The sequence below is a fragment of the Oncorhynchus mykiss genome, chromosome 19 (assembly GCF_057628025.1).
Source record: "Oncorhynchus mykiss isolate SJ-2025 chromosome 19, ASM5762802v1, whole genome shotgun sequence".
Taxonomy (NCBI): domain Eukaryota; kingdom Metazoa; phylum Chordata; class Actinopteri; order Salmoniformes; family Salmonidae; genus Oncorhynchus; species Oncorhynchus mykiss.
Genome location: NC_143040.1, coordinates 40,432,417 through 40,459,249, shown reverse-complemented (window position 1 = coordinate 40,459,249; position 26,833 = coordinate 40,432,417).

Sequence of the window (26,833 nt, the reverse complement as noted above, 5' to 3'; positions counted from 1 at the left end):
AAACTGCCATAAAAAAAGCCAGACTACGGTTTGCAACTGCACATGGGGACAAAGATCGTACTTTTTTAGAAAAATGTCCTCTGGTCTGATGAAACAAAAGTAGAACTGTTTTGCCATAATAACCATCGTTATGTTTGTAGGAAAAAGGGAGAGGCTTGCAAGCCGAAGAACACCATCCCAACCATGAAGCACGGGGTGGCAGCATCATGGTCTGGGGGTGCTTTTCTAAAGGAGGAACTTGTGCATTTCACAAAATAGATAGCTCATGAGGAAGGAAAATTACGTGGATGCATTGAAGCAACATCTCAAGACAGCAGTCAAGAAGTTAAAGCTTGGCCGCAAATGGGTCTTCCAAATGGACAATGACCCCAAGCATACTTCCAAAGTTGTGGAAAAATGGCTTAATAACCTCTTGAAGCTAGGGGGCACTATTTTATGTTTGGAAAAATAACGTTCCCAAAGTAAACAGCGTATTTTTCATGACCAGATGCTAGAATATGCATATAATTTACAGATTAGGATAGAAGACACTCTAAAGTTTCCAAAACTGTCAAAATTGTGTCTGTGAGTTAAAAATAATTGATATTGCAGGCTAAAACCTAAGGAAAATCAGGAAGTGCCCCTGTTTTTGAAACCTCTCTGTTGTTATGCATCCCTATTGCCCATTTAAAGGGATATCAACCAGGTTCCTTTTTCTATGGCTACCCTAAGGTGTCAACAGCCTTTAGACATAGTTTCAGGCTTTTATTTTGAAGAATGAGCGTGAACGACCACATTGTGTAAGTGGATAGGTGGGGGCTCTCAGAGTGAGTTGTGCGCAAAAGAGAAAGGCGACCATTGTTACTCCCGGTTCTAGTGAAAAGCCAACTGTCCCGGTTGATATATTATCGAATAGGTATTTGAAAAACACCCTGAGGATTGATTATAAAAAACGTTTGACATGTTTCTTTTTGTTTATTTTTTATTTTATTTCACCTTTATTTAACCAGGTAGGCTAGTTGAGAACAAGTTCTCATTTACAACTGCGACCTGGCCAAGATAAAGCATAGCAGTGTGAACGGACAGCAACACAGAGTTACACATGGAGTAAACAATAAACAAGTCAATAACACAGTATATATATTTTTTTATAAAAAAAATAGTCTATATACATTGTGTGCAAAAGGCATGAGGTGGTAGGCGAATGATTACAATTTAGCAGATTAACACTGGAGTGATAAATGATCAGATGGTCATGTGCAGGTAGAGATACTTGTGTGCAAAAGAGCAGAAAAGTAAATAAATATAAACAGTATGGGGATGAGGTAGGTAAATTGGGTGGGCTATTTACCGGTGGACTATGTACAGCTGCAGCGATCGGTTAGCTGCTCAGATAGCAGATGTTTAAAGTTGGTGAGGGAGATAAAAGTATCCAACTTCAACGATTTTTGCAATTCGTTCCAGTCACAGGCAGCAGAGAACTGGAAGGAAAGGCGGCCAAATGAGGTGTTGGCTTTAGGGATGATCAGTGAGATACACTTGCTGGAGTGCGTGCTATGGGTGGGTGTTGCCATCGTGACCAGTGAACTGAGATAAGGCGGAGCTTTACCTAGCATGGACTTGTAGATGACCTGCTGCCAGTGGGTCTGGCGATGAATATGTAGCGAGGGCAGGCCGACTGGAGCATACAGGTCGCAGTGGTGGGTGGTATAAGGTGCTTTAGTAACAAAGCGGATGGCACTGTAATAAACTGCTTTCAGTTTGCTGAGTAGAGTATTGGAAGCCATTTTGTAGCTGACATCGCCGAAGTCGAGGATCGGTAGGATAGTCAGTTTTACTAGGATAAGTTTGGGGGTGTGAGTGAAGGAGGCTTTGTTGCGAAATAGAAAGCCGATTCTAGATTTGATATTGGATTGGAGATGTTTGATATGAGTCTGGAAGGAGAGTTTACAGTCTAGCCAGACACCTAGGTACTTATAGATGTCCACATATTCTAGGTCGGAACCGTCCAGAGTGGTGATGCTAGTCAGGCGTGCCGGTGCAGGCAGCGAACGGTTGAAAAGCATGCATTTGGTTTTACTAGCGTTTAAGAGCAGTTGGAGGCCACGGAAGGAGTGCTGTATGGCATTGAAGCTCGTTTGGAGGTTAGATAGCACAGTGTCCAAGGAAGGGCCAGAAGTATACAGAATGGTGTCGTCTGCATAGAGGTGGATCAGGGAATCACCCGAGCAACATCATTGATATATACAGAGAAAAGAGTCTGCCCGAGAATTGAACCCTGTGGCACCCCCATAGAGACTGCCAGAGGACCGGACAACATGCCCTCCGATTTGACCCACTGAACTCTGTCTGCAAAGTGGTTGGAGAACAAGGCAGGGCAGTCATTAGAAAAACCGAGGCTACTGAGTCTGCCGACAAGAATATGGTGATTGACAGAGTCGAAAGCCTTGGCCAGGTCGAAGAAGACGGCTGGCTGCACAGTACTGTCTTTTATCGATGGCCGTTATGATATCGTTTAGTACCTTTACCTGTGACCGGCTGGGAAACCAGATTGCACAGCAGAGATTCGAGATGGTTAGTGATCTGTTTGTTGACTTGGCTTTCGAAGACCTTAGATAGGCAGGGCAGGATAGATATATGGGTCTGTAACAGTTTGGGTCCAGGGTGTCTCCTCCTTTGAAGAGGGGGATGACCGTGGCAGCTTTCCAGTCCTTGGGGATCTCAGACGATATGAAAGAGAGGTTGAACAGGCTGGTAATAGGGGTTGCGATAATGGGTCCCAATACTTATTTTCCACCATAATTTGCAAATAAATTCATAAAAAATCCTACAATGTGATTTTCTGGAATTTTTTTCTCATTTTGTCTGTCATAGTTGAAGTGTACCTATGATGAAAATTATAGGCCTCTCTCATCTTCTTAAGTGGGAGAACTTGCACAATTGGTGGCTGACTAAATACTTTTTTGTCCCACTGTATCTGTTCTTAGTTCTGCATTTTTTGAACGGAGCATGCTTATCTAATATGGTGAGGAAGTAACTTTTAAAGAATGACCAGGCATCCTCATCTGACGGGATGAGGTCAATATCCTTCCAGGATACCCGGGCCAGGTCGATTAGAAAGGCCTGCTCGCAGAATTGTTTTAGAGAGCGTTTGACAGTGATTAGGGGTGGTCGTTTGACTGCGGACCCGTAGCGGATACAGGCAATGAGGCAGTGATCGCTGAGATCCTGATTAAAGACAGTGGAGGTGTATTTGGAGGGCCAGTTGGTCAGGATAAAGTCTATGGGGGTGCCCTTGTTTACAGATTTAGGGTTGCACCTGGTGGGTTCCTTGATGATTTGTGTGAGATTGAGGGCATCTAGCTTAGATTGTAGGACTGCCGGGGTGTTAAGCATATCCCAGTTTAGGTCACCTAACAGAACAAACTTTGAAGCTAGATGGGGGGGCGATCAATTCACAAATGGTGTCCAGGGCACAGCTGGGAGCTGAGGGGGGTCGGTAGCAGGCGGCAACAGTGAGAGACTTATTTCTGGAGAGATTCATTTTTAAAATTAGAAGTTTGAACTGTTTGGGTATGGACCTGGAAAGTATGACATTACTTTGCAGGCTATCTCTGCAGTAGACTGCAACTCCTCCCCCTTTGGCAGTTCTATCTTGACGGAAAATGTTATAGTTGGGTATGGAAATCTCTGAATTTTTGGTGGCCTTCCTAAACCAGGATTCTGTGAGCTAGCTAGCTGCGAGTTGCGAGCTGCAAGCTAGCTGTGAAGATCAGAAGTAGTGGTCCAGGGATTACGGCAAGAATCCGGCGTTGTTGTGGAGAGACAGTCCGATATTGGTAGACAAGCAATATTGGTAGACAGGCGAGTATTATCCAGGCTAAAAACAGGGCTGGTATCTGTGCAGAAGGTAAAAGCCGCTAGCAGTGGCTAACAATGACTAAATAGTTTGTAACTAATTAGCTGGTTAGCTTCTGGAGATTCTTGAATGTGTTCTAAAATTGAAAATAATTGCGATTTCGTATCACATTGGATGAGGCAGATTGCCCGAAGGTATAATCGAATAAAAAATCGAGAAGAGATTGAAAATAAATTGAAATATATATTAAAAAAATACAAAAAAATACTAAAGTACACTAGAGGACAAAACAAACACGTCTTCACTGCTACACCATCTTGGACATTATGGATATCATTTGGAATTTTTGTCTGCGTTGTCGTGACCGCTCTTTCCGGTGGATTCCTGGGCATAACGCACCAAACTAACGGAGATATTTGGATATAAAAAATATCTTTATGGAACAAAAGGAACATTGGTTGTCTAACTGGGAGTCTCGTGAGTGAAAACATCTGAAGATCATCAAAGGTAAATGATTAATTTGACTGCTTTTCTGATTTTCGTGACCAAGTTACCTGATGCTAAGTGTACTTATTGTTTTGTTGAGCGATCGATAAACTTACACAAACGCTTGTATTGCTTTCGCTGTAAAGCATAATTTCAAAATCTGAGACGACAGGTGGATTAAGGACAACAAAGTCAAAGTATTGGAGTGGCCATCACAAAGCCCTGACCTCAATCCCATAGAAAATTTGTGGGCAGACTGAAAAAGCGTGTGCGAGCAAGGAGGCCTACAAACCTGACTCAGTTACACCAGCTCTGACAGTAGGCATGGGCCAGAATTCACCCAACCTATTGTGGGAAGCTTGTGGAAGGCTACCCGAAACGTTTGACCCAAGTTAAACAATTTAAAGGCAATGATACACTCAATTAGTATTTGGTATGTAAACCTTTGACCCACTGGGAATGTGATGAAAGAAATAAAAGCTGAAATAAACCATTCTCTCTACTGTTATTCTGACATTTCACATTCTTCCTAAGACAGGGAATTTTTACTAGGAATAAATGTCAGGAATTGTGAAAAACTGAGTTTAAATGTATTTAGCTAAGGTGTATGTAAACTTCCGACTTTAACTATATATTTCCATTCATTTGTTCTACTGGTACCGGTGGACCTTCTGACGAGTCTTGTGAGGCCTTTAGGCGTCCTAGATCAAAACAACCAACATGTACATGTTTGTGAGTGTCTATAGGCCAAACTAGCAGGACGTCTCATGGTCTGAAAAACACCGCTCTATCTCTGTCACGTTTCACTGCAGATGTCGAAGTGTGACATCGGCTGATGGGGTGGATTGTGACCGCATCCAATGCAAAAACAGATATCTCTAGCTTATACTGATTATTTTTTATGGGGATATTATTATTATGCGAATTCAATATCCGTAGGGGGCCTCTGACATTGACTCTCGGGGGATTTAATACAGTGGCTGGTATGGCCTCAGAGATACGGACCAAGAACTGATGTCCACTATAGAGGACAAAAAATGAATTACTGGGTCTCAGGAGGATATGTAGCACAGTAAATGTAGCAAAGGCCAGTTTAAACTAGTGTGGATTTTTCATTGTAACATTTCTAGTGTTGATCTATGATTTAAATGAACTTAACACTCAGTGGTGTAAAATAACACTATCACTCTAACCCCCAAGGCATTTTTTAACTAAAATACTTATAATAATTAGAACTCAAAGCAAATGAAAAGTCATTATTGCTTAAAATATTTGTGGTACTGACTCAATACTAAATGAGAAGACACATCAGTGTCACGTTCGTCATAAAGAGGAGACCAAGGCGCAGCGTGAACACAACTCTTTAATTAAAGAGAGAACACTGAACAGAACTAAACAAAACAACTAAATGAACCATGACGCAATATGGCTAGTGCAGAACAGGCAACTAAACATAGAATATAACCCACAAAATACCCAAGGAATATGGCTACCTAAATATGGTCCCCAATCAGAGACAACGATAAACAGCTGTCTCTGATTGGGAACCAATCTAGGCAACCATAGACATATAAACACCTAGATATACAATAACCCCTAGACATACAAAAAAAAAACTAGACAATACAAAAACTACACAAACCACACTCGTCACAACCTGACCTAACCAGAATAACAAAGAAAACAAAGATAACTAAGTAAGGTCAGGGCGTGACAATCAGCTCTATTTTGTTAAGCGATGATAACAAATCAAAACATTCCCAGAATGCTCTACAGCAGGTTGATTGATTAACCTTACGCTACATGAAGATAATTAACATTTTTCTAAAATAATCCAATCATTTAGTTAGATTTTCACCCTTTACTGAAATGGTTGTTCCCGTTCAAATGCACTGTTCTTAATATTGGCAGTCATTATGAATGCAGATTGTGGGTGAATACTGTCTACTGATATCCTAAATCTGGCAAGATTCCAATAGGAATTACACATCACTTATCAATTCAGTATAATATTATTGGCTTGCAAAGTGTTGTGTAATTCCTATTGGAATGACTTACAGGTAGGATTGCAAAATGCAGGTAAATTTCTCAGGTTTTACAGAAATCCTGGTTGGAAAATTCCTCAAATATCTTCAACCAAGATTTTTTGAAAATTCAGCAATTTTGAGAAAGTTTCTGGAATTTTGTAACCCTACTCTAAGCCTGATGTGGCCTTTCAACCATGAGTTTCAGACCACAGTATTAAGCTAAAGCTAGGCCTCAAAATTAGGCTTTATGAGATGCATAATGTACTGTTATACAGCATTTAGTCATAATTAAAACATTCACCTAGGAACTCATTTGGTGGAAAACACAGGACTGAAAGTCAATGAATTCAACATCCATGTCTCTGTCTCCACAAATACAATCATGGGTGGTAATCTACAATTCACTCGAAAAGGCAAGGCATACTTGGAAATGATATTGGAGGCGTGGCTTAGTGGGAGTGTTAATCCACATTTTCAAGCTTATACAAGGGTCATAGTGACTAACAGTTTGAGTAAAGGCTACAAAATCATTGAAAGTAACTGTGCTCAGATGTGTTAAGTGCAACGGGTTTCCTCAAAAGTTTTGAGTAATGACAGCACATTGGAGTGTTGTCGTTAATGACCAGAGTTGATAGTGATTGTGTCATCTTCCTTACCCTGGCAGGTTGTGGGTTATTGACAGCGCCAATTGTTGGATATTCTTACTCTGGCTGGATTCCAATAGAAATTACATGTCACTTTTACAAGCCAGCATAACGTGACCTATAATCCAGAAGTTGACTAATATCATTGTGTTTGGGCATAACTAGGGGCGCAAAGAAAGGCCTTTAAGAAACGTATTGTCATGTTCATATTTTAAAGGCTGGTGGAACTGTTCATAAACTGTTCTTGGAAGAACCCTTCTAAGATAAAAAGGTTCTCGGTAGAACCCTTCATAGAGGGTTCTAGGTAGAACCATTTACAGGGGGTCCTAAAAAGGGTTTCCATTTGGGGACATACCAAAGAACCTTACAGTATATGGTTTTACTTGGCACCCTTTTCCCTAAGAGTGTAAAACAAGAGTGTGATGGAGAAAAAGTAAAGAGGAAACAAGAGGAGAGGGAATAGCAGACAGGAGAGTGGAGCAGAGCGCAGGGAAGGGGAGTGTTTGTCCTGTTGCACAGCTGGTTTGGAGGAGGTTATTTATGGTTGCACCACTCTGTGTAAACCAATTGGGCATCAAATGAGAATACAGAGGTTAATGTTGGTCGTTTTGTCAGGGTTGATTTATGGAAAGTATCCAGACCCCAGGCCCTCCAACGGGCTTCCTTGACCCAGAGCTGCGGCTGGGGCTTTTATTGAGGGTTTGGGAATCTAGGGAACTGTGCAGGGGGTCAGGAAGAGGAAACGGGACAGGAGGAAATAGCCTACTTATTTAAAGTGGAGTGGAGAAAGTATTATGAATGTTAGGCTATCAGTAGCATATATGGCTCAAAACAATTATATCTGACACATTGTATTAAGTCATAATCAACATCTTCTCAAAGATAATATATATAATACATGAACCCCATATCTGGTACATATCTAATACATAAACCCCATATCTGGTACATATCTAATACATAAACTACCATATCTGGTACATATGTAATACATAAACAACCATATCTGGTACATATATAATACATAGACTACCATATCTGGTACATATCTAATACATAAACGACCATATCTGGTACATATATTTTACATAAACTACCATATCTGGTACATATCTAATACATGAACCCCATATCTGGTACATATCTAATACATAAACAACCATATCTGGTACATATATAATACATAAACCCCATATCTGGTACATATCTAATACATAAACTACCATATCTGGTACATATCTAATACATGAACCCCATATCTGGTACATATCTAATACATAAACAACCATATCTGGTACATATATAATACATAGACTACCATATCTGGTACATATCTAATACATAAACCCCATATCTGGTACATATCTAATACATAAACTACCATATCTGGTACATATCTAATACATAAACTACCATATCTGGTACATATCTAATACATAAACTACCATATCTGGTACATATCTAATACATAAACCCCATATCTGGTACATATCTAATACATAAACTACCATATCTGGTACATATCTAATACATAAACTACCATATCTGGTACATATCTAATACATAAACTACCATATCTGGTACATATCTAATACATAAACCCCATATCTGGTACATATCTAATACATAAACTACCATATCTGGTACATATCTAATACATAAACTACCATATCTGGTACATATCTAATACATAAACCCCATATCTGGTACATATCTAATACATAAACTACCATATCTGGTACATATCTAATACATAAACTACCATATCTGGTACATATCTAATACATGAACTACCATATCTGGTACATATCTAATACATAAACAACCATATCTGGTACATATCTAATACATGAACTACCATATCTGGTACATATCTAATACATAAACTACCATATCTGGTACATATCTAATACATGAACTACCATATCTGGTACATATCTAATACATAAACAACCATATCTGGTACATATCTAATACATAAACTACCATATCTGGTACATATCTAATACATAAACTACCATATCTGGTACATATCTAATACATAGACAACCATATCTGGTACATATCTAATACATAAACTACCATATCTGGTACATATCTAATACATAAACTACCATATCTGGTACATATCTAATACATAAACAACCATATCTGGTACATATCTAATACATAAACAACCATATCTGGCACATATCTAATACATAAACTACCATATCTGGTACATATCTAATACATGAACTACCATATCTGGTACATATCTAATACATAAACAACCATATCTGGTACATATCTAATACATAAACTACCATATCTGGTACATATCTAATACATAAACAACCATATCTGCTGACAAAGCTACTTTAACAAAAGTAAAAGAAGGCTTTTATTTAAATGCACACAGTCTCTACCACGGTATATCTCCAGGTCTTCATGTTGATACACCATCTGCATCGCGGTAATCACTAGCATCATGCTGAAACAGCAGCTGGATCATCAGCAATAAACAGAAAAACAAACCCCACTTTTTTTTGGTCCTTTTATCCCATTTTCCGTTCACAGCGCATCATTCATGTAAATATCCAGGTCTAAACTGTAAGTCAGCCCAAATGAAAACAGTTAGAAAAGCGGCTGAGTCCTGATTTGAATGTAACCCTGTGACCTTCCCCTGGAGAGTTGTTGTGACACCAGGTGGAGTGGAGACCTGGTGAGCGGTGGGAGACTGGGCAGAGGGTCGGCTGTGGTGTGGGTGTGTGTCTATGTGTCTATGTAGTGTCTGTGTTAGCATATGTGTCTGTGTGTATGTGTGTCCATCTATGTGTGTGTATCCTCCTGTGTGTGTGTATATATGTGTGTTTGCATGCATTTGTGTGTGTGTGTGTCTGTGTGTCAGTCCTTCTGTGTGTGTGTATGCCTGAATATAGAGATATCTCTGAGGCTCAGTATAGTCAGTCATGAAGCGGTTAGCCTTCCCCTTGCATATGGAGTCCAGCAGAGCCCGTCTCTCCAGCTGACCCCGGTGCACGGGCTCACTCAACCGTGCAACCGAGCCCTTCTGATGACCGGTGTCACTGGGGCATCGCCATGGCAATGCGGACGACATCTACAGGGAGAAGATGAGAGGGGCGGGGGTGGTTATGACATCAAACTGGACCTGACCTTGACAGCACACAGATCACAGGGAATAGGAAAGAGGGAAAATGAAGAGAAAGAGAGAGAGAAGGTAGAAAATAAAGAAATGTAATGTGAACATTTCAAGAGAAAGGGTTTTTACAGTATGTGGCTGTGTTATACTAGGTTTGGCTCTGAAAACGGTAACAACATGCACAATTAAGTCATTTTGTGAACCAGGGTGACAGCGGTAAGGGGGAGCTCTCCCCTCAAACCCTAAACAAATAGGATACGTCCCAAATGGCACTGTATCACCCTAGTAGTGCACCACTTTTGGAAAAGAGCGCTCTGGGCCCTGGTCAATAGCAAAAAGGATGCCAAAGACCATCGTCATAGTCCATTCTCTAAATGGTAGAGGAAGATGTAGCGACGCTGGTCCAGTTCATGATTTGATAAACAATTTATTCCATAAATTATTGAATTCCCCCATAGATGTGGGCTGACAGATTGTCAGACATGCACTAGACTAGTGGACATTACATAGAGAGAGAAACATGGATGTGTGATTTGTCCGTTTTGAAAGTAAGATGGGGGGATGAAAACATGAAATATGTGTCCCAAATGGCACCCTATTCCATATATGGTGCACTACTTTTGACCAGAGTTCTATTGGCCTTTGTTAAAAGTAGTGCACTGGGAATAGGGTGTCATTTGGGATGTAAAATTACACCCTATATGTGATGGGGGAGTGAGTGGGGGGGTGAAGAGAGACATAAGAAGGTTGTGAACTCCAGACAGGCATCATATGCTGGTAGAAGATGCCAGACCTAAAGTTGACCTACGTGTGGGGAGATGGCTAGTATTTATGTTACATGTATTTGAAATACGTATTTGAATTACTTCAGAGTATTTTGTCATTTAAAGTACACTTTTCTGAACTACATTCCAATGTATTTTGTATTTTCAAAATACTAAATACTTTTCTATGCCATTTTTTCAGCGGTTCACATTTTGTGCCACACCCCCTTTCACCCTGCATTGCATTCAGAAGGCCAGGTCCTTCCAAATGTCTGTTTGGATTTGAAAATACAAAATATATGTGTTTTAATGGAATACATTACAAAATACGAGTATTTTGTAGTTTATTTTGATACATTGATCTTTATGATATTTTGTCATTTTTGCCCATCCCTGTGTGAGTGAGAGAGAAAGAGCCAGAGATAGAGAGCTCGATCAGGGGAAGTTAAGAGCCATTGATCAGAAACCCCAGAACCTCTAAGCATATTACAATTCCGAAAAATACATCATTAGTGGCCATGCAAAACGAATAAACACATGCACATATGTGACGTTTGCGTCATCCCTGTGACAATCAGACAGACACCAGTTCATTTTGATTGTTGAGGTCCAAAAATCACCATCTTTCAATTTCTCTGTATCTGAATGCCTCAGTGCAGATAGGCATGTACAATAATGAACGAGGCTCAGTAAGAGTGAGAGAGAGTAGCCTATTTTAGTAGAAGCTTCCTGTCTGAAGGAGCCTCCCGGGACAGAAGCTGTGTGGAAATTCATTTGGAATGCAGCCACACTCTCAAGTGAATGACCATATCAGCTTACCCAATTCAAATACCCCCAAAATCTGGGGAGAGGAGGAAGGATTACTGGCTTGCTCTATTAGCCTCCCAGAGAGATAGCTGACACCTATCTCCCCCGGAATGTTAGTGGGGGGTGTCTATGGGCCCTGCTCAAAAGTAGTACACTATAAGAGGAATAGGGTGCCAGTTGGGATTCAACCAGGGAGAGCCTGACCACCGTCAAGCCAAGACAGACAAAGACTTTCTGCAGAAATTATTAGGATCCGATGATATTTGAAACAGGCCGACCGATCGGGTTTCTATTATGCGGTTGTTTCTGAAACGGTGCCCCAATCCGTATATTGCGCCCTACTTAAAGTAGTGCACTATATAGGACATAGGGTGCCATTTCAGACTCAACCTAAGATGATGGTCTGTGGCAAGTGGACTTAAGTTTAGTTGAGTATATCAGATGTCCTCACAACTGGTCCTTGAGAGCTGAAGTGCTCTCTCACTGGTAAATGACTCATCAATTGACGTCAATATAGGCCAGACATTCCAATATGACCACTTGCTCTGCCAGTGAGAGAGGCCTTACTGAATGAGAAATTACACACCCCAAAAAATGGACAAAAGCTTTAGCATTATGTTTTTGGAGGAAGCTAAAAAAAAAAGAGCTAAGTATGCGTTCAATCACTCCCGTAAGTGAAAACCTAAACAAGCCAGTCTCCCATGGAGCCATATAGAGATATCACTACCAGGCATGAAAGATGACAACGCTCCCTCTCTCCCTTTTCACAGTTAATCAATGGAGCTGACCTTTGCATACGGCCCCTTGCTGGGTGATTAAAGCCAAGTCTCAACACAGAGGGATTGTGAGGGAGGGAGGGAGCGTGGAGAAACAGCCATCCAGATGGGGAGGAGAATAGGACGACCGCCCGCTGTTATGTCATTTCCATCTCTGCCTGCCTACTTCTCCAATGCTTTTTATTGAAGGACCTCATACAGACTGAGAGGATTCACAGGTAATGGTTTATTGTCTATAGTCTTAATCTTACATTGCTGTTCTGTTCTATTCGGATGTGTTGTGTGAAATTATATGCGATACTAAAAGAAACAATATATATCGTGGCAGAGAGAGAGAGAGAGAGAGAGAGAGAGAGAGAGAGAGAGAGAGAGAGAGAGAGAGAGAGAGAGAGAGAGAGAGAGAGAGAGAGAGAGAGAGAGAGAGAGAGAGAGAGAGAGAGAGAGAGAGAGAGAGAGAGAGAGAGAGAGAGAGAGAGAGAGAGAGAGAGAGCAGAAAGAAATAGGTGAAAAGAGAGTGTTTAGCCAATGTGATTGTTTTAGCCTATGTGATTGTCAGCTTGACGATGTATCCAACTTTTCAGTCCTTTTGTTAATACCAGAACTTTTGTTAATACAAGCATAAACAACATGGTAGATAGGGGGAGATAGGCAGGGTTGCTTGCAGGCCGTACGGTGTGGTTTGTATGTGTTCTGTGCTCTATACTGTGAAGCAGGCAGGATGGTTGTAATTCACACTTCATTCCTGCTTAAACCTAACCATAATCCCTGAGTGCCTTTCCCTGGCCCCGCTCCAAAACGCTCTTAACAAAAATGTCTGTGGTGGATGAATACCAGGGAAGGAGTGTCATGGAGGTGAAAGATTTATAATGTGAACGGCACAAACTTCCTCGTAAATCAAAGCAAATGCTTTCAGGTAGCAGGGCTGGCATTTATGCAAGCCCAGCTGAGCAGGAGCGAGAGAGCAAGAGAGCGAGAGAGTGAGGAGAGAGAGAGAGAGAGAGAGAGAGAGGATGAGAGAGCGAGAGAGAGAGAGAGAGGATGAGAGTGCGCGAGAGAGAGAGAGAGAGAGAGAGAGAGAGAGAGAGAGAGTGAGGAGAGAGAGAGAGAGAGAGAGAGGATGAGAGAGCGAGAGAGAGAGAGAGGATGAGAGTGCGCGAGAGAGAGAGAGAGAGAGAGAGAGAGAGAGAGAGAGAGAGAGAGAGAGAGAGAGAGAGAATGATGGCGGTCAGGGTGTGGTGTACTGTAGGGGATCACAGGAGTGAAGGGGAGATAAATAAAAAGAAAGAAAGAAGGAGAGGAGAAAGAATGTGTACACGGGTCAGGATTAAAAGAGACTCCTGGTAAAGTCACACTGTTTCCTCTCGCTATTTAGTGGTGTTGGAATTTTGGATAAGATGGAATTCTTATTGCTGAATTGTTTGCCCTCCCTTCTTGGACTGCACTTTGTTTACCCGTTCTTAGTCAATGGAACAGATTCATCTGAAACAACGTTTGAACTTGTCTCTCTCAGCGTCAAAGCTTTTTTGTTGGTATTGAAAAAGCATATAAAAAAAAAAAAGACAGAGAGCCACGTCGGGTGGCAGTGGGGGGAGAAAAACACTCAGACACAGACACACTGCCACCCATTAGCCTACAACCGCAGCTTGAGAAACAAGGCAGACATTTTGGGTGTCTATGCAGAAATTATGGAAATATGTTCAAACGTCTGTAGACTGCCGTCCCTAACCCCCACTCCACTCCATACACTCACAGCTCCCTAATTATCCGAGTCTATCTAACTGCTAACTGAAAGCCACAGGTGATGTACATAATGGGTAAAGACCTGGGCTGCGTGCCAATTGGTCCTGGTCAAACGTAGTGCACTATACAGTGCAAGAGGCGTCACTGCAGTCCCTGGTTCGAATCCAGACTGCATCACATCCGGTCGTGATTGGAAGTTCCATAGGGTGGCGCACATTTGGCCCAGCGTCGTCCGGGTTTGGCCGGGGTAGACCGTCATTGTAAATAGGAATTTGTTCTTGACTGACTTGCCTAGTTAAATAAAGGTTCAATAAAAGTAAAATAAAAAATAAATATAGGAACTAGGCAGCCATTTGGGATGCACACCTGGCGGCCACAGACAGACATGGACAGCGTGTGTAAATGTCCTTCTGACACTGTGTCTTGAGAGGTGAACTGAAGAACACGCTATTCGTCCATATGACCAACCAGCTCTCCAGTCTAACCAGACAGACACAGTCTAATTTGCCGGCTCTAGTCTGGGGTTAAACCTTGATGTTTCAGGGTCTATTCTTTCCTCCTGACTCTTTTAACATGGACGGCTGGACGGCTGTCAGGGTGCGTTCCAAATGGCATCCTATTTCCGACATAGGGCAGTACTTTTGACCAGGCCCCTGGGGCACTATATAGGTAATAGGGTGCCATTTGGGATGCTCGCTCTGTGAACGAGAGCGGGGGACTCTGTCTCTTCACAGGTCTCACCCGAAGAGCGCCTTGAGAGCGCGGGTAATTAAAAGAGGACTGTGTGCAAATGACAGACTCCCGTTATGACACGCAGACAGGACCAGAAAGATGTTGAGAAGTATCGCTAGCTATGCTGGCTCCTTGTAGGTTTACGTTGGATAGGCTGGTTCTCTCTGGTCAGGTCTTAAGGGAGCAGCAGCGTGATTATTTATTTGTAAAAAAAAACAACAAACTGTGTTTTTTTTTGAGGCCTGTAATTTACTGTCATTCTTATGTCAAGGGTCTGGTGACTGACATAAGCACAATAAAGGTCAAAGGGTAATGACCGTCTCCCAACCGATTGGTCACATTCCAGGTCGACTACATTTCAGACGTTGTATCATTGCAACAACCAATGGCCGTGCACCGCCGCCTTCACCTGCACAGTCGGGAATCAGATTGTGCACCGCCGCCTTCACCATGGGATGTTGTGTGATCTGGCATGCATCTGCGATGTAGTTAGTTTGGAACGTGACCATTATGTACTGATTGGACAAGATTGTAGACTTCTCTGGACCTGGTTTATGTGGTGCGGCCCTACGGGGCAGGATGCTTCTAATACCATTGGTTTGGGGTTTATTCCTGCATGCTGTATATCCTGTGGAAGTCAGTGCCGTTTAAGATGAGGGAGGGCAATTTTTTTATGGCCTTATTTCTATTACAGCATGTTGGATGACTGTCCTTCATATTCCATTCAACCAGTTCAATGTAACATCGATAGGTTTAGGCTACTACAAGATACTTGAATTTTCCCTATACCTATCATGAGGTTGCTTCAACCTAGCCTATGAACGAAAGATTACAACGTAGGTGCAGACAGATCGAGAGAAAAATGTGAGATGATAGACAGTGACACATGGACAGACTGTGAAACATTCAATACCGGTTTGCGCACTCTTGCCTGCATCTGGTTGATATAGGGTGTAATCATTAGTCCAACAGTTGCAAACGGGAGTTTCTATTGGACAAATTCAGGTATTTTCTTCCAGGTATTTTTAGGAAACGTTTTTCAACAGAATAGGTGCAATGAATACACCCCCGATCATGCATAAACAAAGTTCTCTTTCATAGCAGCCATGTTGTATTCCCTCTCACATTTTACCTTCGTTTGTGGACTTCAATGAACAACACATCAGCTGTATGTGACCAGGCATAAAAAACCTTTCCAAGCTAAACCATGTCATAACCCCTACACACAGCCTACATCATAGTCCCCATATTAGCTAAAGTAACATCCTAGTCAACATAGCTAATAGAACTAATGCGTTAGTAAACCCTCTACAATCATGCAGTAACATTACAGTGTATAGTCAGTAAGCAGTAAGCAGTCCCCGGTGGCAATAAATTAATTAAACCAAAAGCTTACCTTCACTTGGACGAGTTCCAGTGTTGTGTTGGATAGTCATAGCCAGATAGCTAACGTAGCATCCCTCTGTTTGAGATGCGTGTTTGAGTAACTAAACTAGCCAACTGCATTTGCTAGCTAAGTAAGTGAAACTGAAAAAAAAATACAATTTCTCTCTCTCTCTCTTTCTTGCTTCTCCTTCATTTTTCAAGAAATGAATTTGTTCTCTCTCTTTGAGTCAACTACTCACCGCATTTCATGCACTGCAGTGCTAGCTAGCTGTAGCTCATGCTTTCAGTACTAGATTCATTCTCTGATCCTTTGATTGGGTGGACAACATGTCAGTTCATTCAGAAACAGCTCTGATAGGTTGGAGGACGTCCTCCGGAAGCTGTGTAAGTCTATGGAAAGGGGTGAGAACCAAGAGCCTCCTATGTTATGTATTGAAGTCAATTTAAATGTAATCTTTATTTAACTAGGCAAGTCAGTTAAGAACAAATTCTTATTTACAATGACGGCCTACCCGTCAAACCCAGATGACACTGGGCCAATTCTATTCAAGCATATTAAAACACTTCTGCTTTTTCCAATCACAAGTATCATCCGATCCGGCTATCAACTGTCAATTTACAGATATGATTACGATTACCTGTACAGCCATGTCCCGCACACCCCTTTTAACAAGTGCCATCAATAAGGGATCCTAGCTTTCACCTGGATCCACCTGGTCAGTCGATGTCATGGAAAGAACAGGTGTTCTTCATGTTTTGTTCTCTGTGTATGTTATCATTCTAAGAGTGTTTCGAGTCTAGGCCTAATTCTCTATCAATCACCCGTACGGAAAAAAATACATTTAAAATATATTTTTTAGAAACATTTAAAAAATATTTTTTAAATGTTTAATACATTTTAAAAACATTACAACATATATTAAGGAATGTATTTAAATGTATATAGAAATGTATGTCAAATGTATATCAAAATATACTGTATGTTAAATGCATCGGGAAATGTATTTAATGTATTTCAAAATACATTGTGAAATACATTAAAGAATGTATTTTATTATATGGTTTCACATGAAGTTATTGATATCTTTGGTAAATATATTTGGAAATGTTTTGTAAAATATATTCCCACATGCATTTAATAGTGATATGCAGTTCGTGAACGATTCGTTCTTTTTGAGCGACTCTATTTACTGATTCGAGAGTCATGATTCATTTTTCTGAGTGACTCGTTCATTTTAGTCATTTGTTTAACCTGATAGTGCAGGCCGCAATGAGTCCTACAGCAGGATTAATACGCTCTCCTCCGGCTCAGCGCTCCAGGCACAGAGGTGCTTCGACCACCAACTGTCTGTCATACGCTCGTAGGGAAATTGATCATGAGCATAGAGAAGAAAAATACATGTTTAGATCTGATAATTGATCAGATGGTGCACCAAGAATGAATGAAATGGATTATTGAATGTGATGATGGACACAGCTTTGTAAGAACCATAACATACACAGTCTCTGCTCAACAAACTCGAACTGGACAACAAATTGTTTGGGTGGTCTGCAGTTCGTGAGCGACATTGTGCTCATCACCCTCACAGCAGTCAAGCAATGTATTCCGCCAAGAGTCGTTCTCAATCTAGCCTGGTTGTGGCCACAACTAGACCTCGTTTCAAATGTAGCAACATATAATCGTATTTGTGTGCCTAGCAATCGTGTACATCACTTAAAAGTCTAAAAGTCTCAGACACAAATGACAGCTCCAATAAGCCCCCTATGGTGAATGACATCATTACTTTTTTTTCGAGGTGGTCATCGTTTGCTGATAGGGGGTATGGTGAACGAGATGTGAACAAGAGGCTTGTATAATCATGAATCTTTCGAGTTTTCAGTTCATCGTTCGCCGGTAGCGGGTCCTGAGTACTCTGGGCATAAACATTTGTCAAAAGATTAGTTATTTTGACCGAACGAGTCAAAAAGATCTGAAAAATATTTATTAAAACATGCTCTTTGGTATTCCATGTACTCATATTTCAATAATGCAAAACTGGCAGTGTGCAAGCTTACCTTTTAATCACAGAAAGCATTAACTTTTGCGTCATGACAAATAAACAAACATTAAGAGCATTGCAGCCAACGTCCAAGGGGTCGTTCCATGAAAGGAGTGTATTTTGCGTCCCTTTGATATGTTAAGTAGAGATTATGCACCATTTTTTGTTGTTGTTGTGAAAAACCTGTTATATCAAATGAATTGCCCTTTAATAATAGACCGCATGCACATGGAGAATTCAATAAATCAGATTTTCTTTGAATTCAAGACTTGCTAAAGTGGCAAAATTCTGCATTGTGGCTAATGAAACTCAGGGAGAAAAAGGTGAAGATTCACACGCAGAGTGTGGCAGGTGTTTAGTTTGCCTTCGTAGAAGGCCAGATTCGTGGTCACAGGCAGGCAATTGTTATACACAGGTAGGCAAACAGGCAGGTGAAACAACTAGGACTGAAGGCTGGTTCTCACAAACGAGCTAGGAAAAGGCTTAGTAGAGTCAAAACGAACAATACCTCACAAAGGCACAAACAGAATGAACTGAACTAAATAAGGAGATGATGAGACCAGGTGAGTAACAAACACAGGTGAAATCAATGAACAAAAATGAAAGACAGTGCTACGTTCAAGAACACAAAGAAACAGGGCTACGTTCAAGAACACAACGAAACAGAATACAAGGTTGACTAAGAAAATATATACAGAACCTTACAGTGAGTGACGTGTCCCTCCATGTACCCTCTGTGACCTCTAGGAAGATTCTAACCCACTGACCCCAAACATTTCTCCAAGTTTTCACCATCATTGTGACGCCCTAGTTATTTAGTTTCTTTGACAAAGTCCTTTCTGAAGATTATTATTTATTTCATGTGATTAGTAATTAATTTACGTCTGTCCCTTATTTGAAGGTCAACCCTGTTACATGAAGTGAACACTCGTATTAAAATAATACTGCGTTCAATTGCCCCTCCCTGTTGCACACAACAAGCCTCCATTCCCCCATCACAAGGGGATTTATGGAGGGCTAATCAAGTGGAGTTTTCCCAAATCTGGTAAATTCCCTCCACTTCCCACTTGTTTACAAACGCACCATAACAGCCATAACGATCCACTGTATAATACCATTCATTGGAAGCACGAGACCTAGACTTACACTTTTACAAATTGTGGAGCGTTATGCGATGTATAGGTTTTGTTTAAATCGATAGAAACTCAAATAGAATAATTATAAAAACAGCCTAGTGTCCGGATCTTGGGCACTAGAGTGTTTTCATGATTTAATTAAGCTGAATAGAGGCACTTACTATAGTATTTCTTTCCCCCTCTTGAGACGGGAAAACATGTTTTTAAAAAAAAAATGAAGTTGAACACGTGTTCTTTATGACAGGATGTAAAAAATAGATGAAGTCAAATGATTTGCTCTTTTTTACTCACCATCACAACTTAAATGATATCACGGCCAACGTTTTGGCTTGGCGGCTCCAAAAAGTATCTCCCATTGATCAATACGTAAAGAGTCATTTAAGAAGCCAAATTAGGAACCACCCTGTCGACTAGATTTCGTAGCAATGCATTTCTGGAACATTGTCAGGAATTACATGCACAAAGACGCAAACGAATGTACACACGTCTGTGGAATACGTTCAGCATTTTAGCCAAGTATCTACATGTATTTAAATCTATTTTACGTGATGTTAAATATATTGGAATGTACATCGTATGGAAACCCATCCTAGCTCATTATTATGGAGTTTACAGAAGATTGGATCTAGTTAGATGATGTTGGCTCGCACCTTTACCAATCCCATATGGTCACATATAAAGAATCCAGTACCATTATCGTTTTCCTCAGCAGAGCCGGCTCATTGTAAATACTTCAGTAAACACACTGCCTTTGTTGTGGTCAGCTCTGGCGTTCACCAACAGTGTGTTTCCCGAGCCAGCTGTCATTAAAATGTGGTCCGCCCACCAAAACCTTCTCTTTCGACCTGGAATTGATGCAGGTGGCTTTTTTTTATTGCCCTGGAAATAAGTATTTTGTGTAAAATGCTTTATTAACATATGTCAAATACATGACTTGGTCTTTTGAAAAATGTACTGCTGCTTCTGTCTTTTAGGTGTTTAGTGTATTCTAAAGAGAATCTGTGCAAACGGGAGGCCTTCTAAACAGGCTGCAAGGCCTCAGTGCAAGGCAATGATGTGTCGGTCAACTTATTCGGCATAGCGTTTGGTATGCTGAGGATGTGGATAAGGGTTCTGGGCAGTGCTTGAAGTACTTATTACTCATTTTTGGGTGCCCGTGATATTTATATTTAGGTATTGCATATAATATTCTATACCAGGTGTCTAGTACTCAAGCAGTAGAACATTTGAGGTGCCGGTACTCAATACTGCTGTGTACTGGCCCAATTCAAGCACTGGTTCTGAGTCAAGCTAAGTGCACATGTGTCTGAGATCTTTAACACTAGCTAAACCGGAGTCACACGTGGCAGGTAAGGTAGTTCAGGAAGTAGTTGATTTCCATAATTCCCGGAGAGCCAAAATGTGTAAGGAAATAGCTTTCAAAACTCACTCATCTCAAACAAACAAAAAAGCCACTGGCTAACTGAAAATGTTGTTCTAGAACATGTGTTGCATTTACATAAGAAGCTAACAGTGGTTTGACCATGTACAGTATTAGATTGCATTAGATTAGCTACCAATAGTTTGGACATTTTCCTTGCCGAAATGCTCAGATTTATGACATAAGACCTGACTAACGCATGCATACCCGAGTGTACAGTATGTACCACTGAGAGAACCCCTCTGACCACAATAATACACTTGTAAGCAGAAAAGTCTCATTTGGACAATTGCCAGTGAAAGCCAAAGGGGAAGAGAAGCAAAGGCAGAGTGGGAGGGATATCTCTTAGCTGGAGAAAGAGGGAGGGATAGAGATAGAAAAAGAGACACAGAGAGAGAGAGAGAGAAGTGTGAGACAGATGAGTTTAGAGAGAGAGAGAGGGATAGAGAGAGAGAGGGATACAGAGAGATGGATAGAGAGAGAGGGAAAGGGAGAGGTATAGAGAGGGAAAGGTATAGAGAGGGAGTGAGAGAGAGAGAGAGAGAGATAGAGAGGGGATAGAGAGAGAGGGATAGAGGGATAGAGAGAGAAGTGTGAGACAGATGAGTTTAGAGAGAGAGAGGGAGAGGGATAGAGAGAGAGAGGGATACAGAGAGATGGATAGAGAGAGAGGGAAAGGGAGAGGTATAGAGAGGGAAAGGTATAGAGAGGGAGCGAGAGAGAGAGAGAGAGAGGGGATAGAGAGAGAGAGGGATAGAGAGAGAGATAGATAGGGAGAGAGATAGAGAGAGACGGAGGGAGAAAGGGATAGAGAGGGATAGAGAGAGATAGAGAGGGTTAGAGAGAGAGAGGGATAGAGAGGGAGAGGGGGATAGAGAGAGAGGGAGCATTGAGAGGCTAAAGCTAATCCACTTATTAAGGCAACAACTGCAGCCGGGAACCAGTGCCTGATATTAATACCTAATCATGAGTTAATTAAAGCAGGGTTAGTTAGCGCCTAATCCTCAGTGATGGGAGGTGATACTGCAGGAACACACTGAGTGTGTCCTGAGGGGAACTAACTGTACAGTAGGTCTGTGGACTGGGGGAAGAGTGGGTTGCTCTAGCTAGCTCAACTATGGGCTGGTGAATAGAGCTAGCGTGGCTTCTTGGGTAGTGCTAGCTAGCTCTGTGGGCTAGTGGATTGAGTTAGCATGGGTGTAGTGTTAGCTAGCATTGTGGGTTGGGGAAGTGCTAGCCCGGCTCCTTGAGTAGTGCTAGTTAGGTCTGTGGGCTGTGGGAAGAGGTAGCAAGGCTCCTTGAGTAGCATTAACTAGCTCTGGGCTAGAACAGCTTTTTGATTGGAGTCCACCTATGATAAATTCAATTGATAGGGCATGATTTGGAAAGGCACACACCTGTCTATATAAGGTCACACAGTTGACAGTAAATGTTAGAGCAAAAACCAAGCTATGAAGTTGAAGGAATTGTCCGTAGTGCTCAGGGACAGGATTGTGTTGAGGCTGGGGAAGGGTCTCTGGAGGGACCTGAAAATGGCTATGCAGCGATGCTCCCCATCCAACCTGACAGAGGTTGAGAGGATCTGCAGAGAAGAATGGGAGAAACACCCCAAATGTAGGTGTGCCAAGCTTGTAGCATCATACCCCAGAAGACTCAAGGTTGTAATCGCTGCCAAAGGTGCTTCAACAATGTACTGAGTAAAGGGTCTGAAAACATATGTAAATATTATATTTCAGGTTAAATGTTTTTTCTAAATTAGAAAAAATTCTAAAAACCTACTTTTGCTTTGTCATTATGGGGTATTGTGTGCAGATTGATGAGGGGAGGAAACGATCATATCCATTTTATTATCAGTCTGTGACGTAATAAAATGTTACTATATTAGTGACTTTTGTGTTGTTTATCGTGAGAATGCTATTAATACATTCTAATGTAGATAATGCTGCATTTCCATCCTTTTCAATCAAACCGTGTCTGTAACTCAATACAGTGTTTTTTTTTAATGTGAAAATATTGTTTTACAGCCAAATTCTAGCAAGTTAAAGGACAATTCATTAAATTCAATCATTTTTATCATTCGACAACCTTATTAATTTAATATTGAAATATGTAACATGCTATAAAAAAATTAAGCAAGTTTCAAATAATGAACAGGAATGACATTTACTCTCACAGTTAGCCTAAAATAATTATCTGAAAGCCACACCCCCAAATAGGCCACGCCTTTGTATTATCCAAACTTGGGTTCATTTCCAAATTTCCATGCGGTGAAGAAATAGCGACGTGATTAATGGCATGAAAAAGTGTAACGCAAAATACATGTAACAGAAATACTGCCCATCTCTGACAGTAGCTCAATAACCCAGCATCAATAACCCAACCTGGCTCTGGAAATGGGTTGCAATTTTTTGAATGTAGTGAGAGAAACGGATAGCGCCAAATGGCCTCCCCTGCCTCCCCCTTGTGGCACAGTACTCCTTCCGCGTGTGCGTCATTAGGTGTTAGAATTTACATTCTAAAGAAGCAGAATTATAACTCTCACTACGATACACAACAAACAGCTGAGTATCCCAGAGAAGAAGAGAAACACAGAGGGAATACAATGAGAATTGTGCAGCAGGGAAGAGCAAATGGAAGAAAGAAAGAAAGAAAGAAAGAGAGAAAGAAAGAAAGAAAGAAAGAAAGAAAGAAAGAAAGAAAGAGAGAAAGAAAGAAAGAAAGAGAGAAAGAAAGAAAGGGGCAAAGGAAGAAAAGAGGCTGCTATTAAAATCACCGCCATAAAAATGTACAAAAATATTCTCATCACACATTCTTAGAAAAAAACAGTGGAACCCAAAAGAGATCTACCTGGAACCAAATAGGGTTCTCCTATGGGGACAACAGAACAACCAGTTTGGAACACTTTTTTTCTAAGAGTGTACAAGAATTCCCAGGCAGCCAGTAAAGTCTAATTTAAAACATATTTTCTAAATGAATTCCCTGAACCTTGTCTGCTGAATTGTTAAACATCTGAGCTTTCACAATAATGAGAGAAACAAAAAGGAAAATATTAATCCTTGGGAGAGAGGGAAAGTGGGGGAGAGAAAGAGCAGGCGAGAGAGAGTGACAGAGAGAGAGACAGAAAGAGAGATGGAGAGACTAAGGGGACGAGAGAAAGGGAAGTGGTCTACTGCCGGAGGGAGGGAGAAAGGGAGCAGGGGTCAGAGAAGCTCAGCTGCAGAGGAATAGAGGAGTAGATTTAAGCAGGAGAGTAAACAGATGTAAATTCTATGATGGCAGACATTGGCAGCCGTCCAAAGGGCAAATGCTTTTTTTTTTCTCTCTCTCTCTCCCTAAAGGTTGAGATTAATTTGCCTGTTATGTCTCTCTCTCTCTCTCTCTCTCTCTCTCACGTTTGTGCTATCCACATATTACTCTCTCTCTTTCCCTCTCTTGCTCTATTTCTCTCTCTCTGTCTCTCTCTCTTTCTCCTGTTTTCTACATCTAATTACATACAGCATGGTACATGTGTCGTGTGCCCTGTGTAATGTCAAATGTACACACAAACACAGAAAACACAATCACGTGCAGTATCTAATGCACAGGGAGATGACAACAAAACTGTGGCATGAATAAATAGTGTTGTGCTGATCTTTTCAGTGTGGAGTTTTCACTAAAGCATAAATGGACTTTTACTGTGTGTGTGTGTGTGTGTGTGTGTGTGTGTGTGTGTGTGTGTGTGTGTGTGTGTGTGTGTGTGTGTGTGTGTGTGTGGGAGGGAGGGAGTGTGGATTACTCTTCCCTGAAGATTAATTTTATCAGTGGTAGTCATTAAGAATGCTGCTGGATTATCATCCAAAACTAGCTCCTGGTATTCATACCAAATTGGACCCTATTTCCTATGTAGTGCACTACTTTTGACACAACTTGTCAAAAGTAGTGCACTATACATGGGATAGGGTGCCATTTGGGATGCATTCCTAGCTGTACGGGGGGCTTGCCAGAAGAGCCGGCTGGGAAGGGAAGGCTAAGGGTACATTCCAAATGGCACACTATCCCTTATATAGGACAATGAGCTCTGGGCTAATTAGATCTGTCTATCTGAGGCTCATCCATCTTCTGCTGCTGAAATCATCCTCCCATCACCCCCCCCCCCCCCCCAGCCCACCCTGGCCCCAGCCCTCCCCCTCTCTAAATACATTGTTCTTTATGAGTCTATCATTCACATTATGACCTAATAATGAGCTACTCCTGGCCAGGAAAACGTAATGGATGTTTTGTGTGTGTAGGTGGGCAGGGCAGAGCCGTCTGTGTGTGGTGTGTGTGTCGGTGTACGGATTAGACGATCCTGATAATGTGTCTCTAGGGTATAGTGAGAGAGGATACTTTTGTGATCTGGACAATGACTTTCAAATAAAAACTTGTGTCATGATGATATCTCAAGATGACCATATTTCCCTTTATGTTAATTGACCAATCAATCCCTCTGTTCATCCAAAAAGTACTTAAAAGTCCTTATGAAACATGACATAATACATGGTGCAGAACATGAACATCGCCTACGTATCAGTACATACACACAATATCTAGGTCTAATACATAGTACAATACAAGATATATAAAATGGCTGCGTCTCTTCACAGTCCCAGTTGTGCAGTAAGGTGTTATTTTATCATTTTTTTTTGCTAGCTTGAGTTCCATGTATTTTATTAGGCAAGTCAGTTAATAACAAATTCTTATTTACAATGATGGCCTAGGAACAGTGGGTTAATTACCTTTTTTCAGGGACCGAATGACAGATTTTTAACTTGTCAGCTTGGGGACTTGATCTAGCAACCTTTTGGTTATTGGCCCAATGCTCTAACCACAAGCTACCTGCTGCCCCATAGCTCTGTTTAATATTGTGTTGCCCCAGCCTCTGTTCTGGACCAGGAGACTGTGACGAGACCTCTGGTTGAATTTCTTGTGTTGTACCGTTGAGTGTCCGAACACATCAATACCTCGCACAAAATCCTATGGTGATGCATTCAATCTCTTCTCAACTTCGAGCCAGGAGAGATTGACATGCATGTTACTGACACTTTCCCTCTGAGTACATCAGAGAGAGAGAGAGCTTGAGAGAGAGCTTGAGAGAGAGCTTGAGAGAGAGCTTGAGAGAGAGCTTGAGAGAGAGCTTGAGAGAGAGCTGGAGAGAGAGAGCTGGAGAGAGAGCTGGAGAGAGAGAGCTGGAGAGAGAGCTGGAGAGAGAGCTGGAGAGAGAGCTGGAGAGAGAGAGAGAGAGAGAGAGAGAGAGATAGAGAGAGAGAGAGATTTCATTACAGTGAATGGCAGGTTAAGTGAGGAGGCGATAATGCCCTGACAGTAATGGTAACTTTAATTTCCTCTCCTATTGTGGAGATTTATGTAAAGAAATTAAATTCCACAAGCTCCCAGGCCTCAATAATCATTATACAGTGGTTGAGGGCAGAACTGTTTTCATAGTCAAAATAATATCTAAAAGGAGTGGGTTAAGCCCTGGAGAAAAAAGGGAATTCTGTAACTGCTTAATGAACACAAAGGACATGAATACCAACGGACAAAAAGAAGACAGAAAAAGTTCAGGGCATTTGAATTATACTGAACACAAATATAAACACAACATGTAAAGTGTTTCATGAGGCTGAAATAAAGATCTGAGACATTTTCCATATACATATTTTGTGCACACATTTGGTTACATCCCTGTTGAGTGAGAATTTATTCTTTGCCAATATAATCTGTCCACCTGACAGGTGTGGCATGTCAAGAAGATGATTAAACAGCATTACACAGGTGAACCTTGTGCTGGGGACAATAAAGGGCTACTCTAAAATGTGTAGTTTTGTCACACAACGCAATGTTACAGACGTCTCAAGTTTTGAGGGAGCGTGCAACTGGC